The 3,315-nt window shown below is 43.1% G+C and overlaps 1 protein-coding gene across 1 annotated transcript in view; it reads right to left on the reverse strand.

Moving 5' to 3' along the window:
* LOC106688327 (uncharacterized) overlaps nucleotides 1-3,315 on the reverse strand; it is a 5,116-nt gene that overhangs the window by 621 nt on the left and 1,180 nt on the right. The window lies entirely within an intron of this gene.

Raw genomic sequence — 3,315 nt, forward strand, 5'->3', positions numbered from 1 at the left:
GGAATTTTCTATACTAAGGGTAGGCAAATTTTATTTTACTTTCTAAAAACAAAATGTGAGGCTCGCTTACCTTTAGGTTATAAATGTGGTTATCTAGAACTTTTGTATTAATATTTCCTATCTTAACCGTTGACAAGCAGATTTGAGAAGTTTAACAGTTTTAAAGATAACTGTGGAGCGTCTTATTGAGAAAAACGACTTCGGAATGTTTGCATGTTCTCAGACTGCATTACAGGCTCTGAATTAGAATGACATAACTGACTTTGAATCGTGTTGGAGTGCCGAGGAAACATGGAATAGCCACTGCTGACATAATCCAATCTATTCAGGGGCGGGGTTCCTCGGGAGGGCTAAATAGATGCCAATAGAAAACAAGATGTACTTTCGAAAAGAGGATCCCAACTAGAGATGCGGTATTATTATGCGGTATTTGTATGTAATGTTGTTTTAATATTAAGCATATATATTTTAAACATCGATGTTTTTCAAGTCGTAATTTATCTTTGTTACGTCGTTAGCGTGATGGTTGAAGGACCTTTTTCTATCCCACCACATTATTGATAGGAAATTGTTTATACCGTAAATTTTTTGTTTTCATTTAGTTACTTTTGGAAAAAAAATTAAAGATTAGGACAAAAGTAAAACATCGAAAGTAAAACATTGATGTTGAAAAAACATCGGCTTAAAATCATCGATGTCAAAAACATCGATGTTTTGGGTAAAATATCGACATCTATGTCGTATCCCTAATCCCAACCAATCTTTTCCCTACCCAATAGCTCTGCCAAGCTAAGTATTAGGACAAGTAAAAAAACCTGCATTCCTTCAGAAGCATGTAAGAGTTGTGGTAGGTAAATCGTGGACATTCCTGTTAATTAAGCCTGATAAACCTGCTAAGACGACGAAATGTTGCCTGGCTCAGAAAGCAGAGTACGAGTTTTTTCTCTAAGCATTCGGTCTGAATCAGTTTCTTCGTAAAGCTCACGAATGTTACTGTCACAGACTTTCAGCCATTTTGAAAAGGTAAAAAAAATAGATATGGAATTTCAGACCAAAAAAAAAAGTAAACTGCCGTGTTAAGGACACATTTAATTGAGGGAGGGCCAGTAACCGTTGACAATTCATACAATATGGGATTAGGCCCAAAATCAATTTTTATATTATAAATTTATAATTTATGAATTAAGTTCTATAAAAATAGTTTATAATTTGTGAAATTAATTTTGCAATGTTTTTGAAACCATTTTAATAAGTTCAAAAGCTGGAATTTTGATCCAGTCTTAGTATGACATACAAATTTTTCGAAATTTAAGTTCGTTAAGAATATAGTTTCGAATTAGTCCTTTATTTTGTCACCCTTTTTCCAACAAATTATCAGATAATTTTCTCAATATCAATTATCAGAGCATTAAGATCCCAGGTCACCTCCAGCGCTTTTATTTCCTCCCGGATAGCTGCATAATCAAATTCTCTACTGTCAGATGTCATTTTATCAAGGACACCGTAAAATTGAAACCAAATTCGCAGGGCCGTCAGCATCGCCTTCGCCGGTCTATCCCGCACAGGGTACGCCATGGCCAGCTTACTGAACTGGTCAATCACAGTTATCCATTTATATCTCCTCCGTGTGAAGGAATCTACTTGGAGATCGCTAAGCGGTACTACCACTGTCGGTGTTTCTTGCCTCGCGTGGGGTGGACATCGGTCATACTTTGTACTAGGCCAAATTGCACAACTCTGGATGGTATTCTTCATTCCCCACCAGAAGTACTTACGTCGTAGTGCTTCTAGGGTTTCTTTCAGTCCTCGGTGATTGGTATTACCTTGGTACCAAAGGAAAAAAGAGTGGGTCTCCCCCACACTCAAAAGGGTGTCAGGTCTAATTGGTGACCTGGAGGGCAAAGTGGACCAGGACACTCAAATACTATTACAGCACACAGCCACAAGACGAGCCCAGGAGAAGAAGGAGAAAGCTGTCACCCCTCGAGTAATAGAAGGGAAAATCCCGGATGCTGGAACATCAAGGGTGCCATCCCAGCACAATTTAAAAGTAAATATGAGGGCGCGACACCAGTCCCGATGCCACAAAGATCCAGCAAGACGCCAATCTGCAGGGGAAAGAATATGGATACTGACGAAAGCTCTGAAGGAGAAATGCAGGAGGATGTAGGGTAAGGGCCTTGGAAGATTCAAGGACCATGAAGAAAAAAAAAAAGGCCACCCAGACACTGGAAACGCCACAAGAAGAGGAGCAGAAAGGAAAGAAAATGGTTACCTTCGCTGGCGTCCTAGCGAGTATACCTCAGAACCCTTGGGAGACAGCGACGTATGTCACTCTGGGAGGGCGTGCTGAAGGGTGGACTGCTGGAGACATATACAAAGAGCTCCCGTCCCCAGAAGATTTGCAACAAATTGGGGAAATTAAGATGGTTAAGGAGACCCAAGGAGGTAGCGTCCTGATATGGACTGAAGGCGCTGACCAGGCTCAAAAACTTATTAGCTGGGGAAAACTCAAGGATAAGGGATTGGAGGCGAGGCTCACAATGGCACGCAGACCTCGCCTGGAGGTTAGGGGGGTACCTAATGTCTGGAACGAGAGTGTCCTTGAGAATAATCTTTGGAGTAAGATCCCTATAGACACGCCGAAAGATGAGAAAGACATGAGGGAGTGGTTGAGACCCTGCATCTCTAGTTCGGCGAGGGGTGGACTCACGAAAACGTGGGTGCTAGAGGTGCACCAATCTATGAGGCTCGTTCTGATGACATTGTCAGAGAAGGACGTCAGCGGAGGATGGTGGAGTTTGACCATTCGCGATTACCTCGACCTCCTACTCTGCCTCCGGTGCCAAGACTACGGACACCCTGCTAAAATATGCACGAAGGACGTATCGTGCAGGTGGTGTCTAGGAACAGGGCAAAGTCTAGGAGTGCCCAGAAAAGAGGAGGGGTAACTGTAACGCCAAAGGCAGTGTAGGGAAAGATCTCCGACATTGTGCGGGCAGCAGGGAATGCCCGGTACATCTGGAGATGATGGTCAAGCAGGCGAAGAAGACTCGGTATGTGTAAGCTGCAAATCCTGCAGGTCAATATGGACCGGAGACGAGTGGTCGGGGACGAATTGAGAACTCTCGCCCGAAGTGCTGACATGTTGGCGATTCAGGAGCCATGCTGTCGAAAGAATGCGGTCACAGGTTTTGGAACTACTGTGAGGGTGGTTGGTCTAGACAGTGGCTAGAGGAGGCCTAGAGCAGCGATTGTTGTAGTTAACCCTGCCCTCGACGTAATGGAACTGAAGCAATTCACCACAGCAGATCA

The sequence above is a fragment of the Halyomorpha halys genome, unplaced genomic scaffold (genome assembly GCF_000696795.3).
Source record: "Halyomorpha halys isolate HHAL.00 unplaced genomic scaffold, Hhal_1.1 Scaffold1105.1, whole genome shotgun sequence".
NCBI classification, from domain to species: Eukaryota; Metazoa; Arthropoda; class Insecta; order Hemiptera; family Pentatomidae; genus Halyomorpha; species Halyomorpha halys.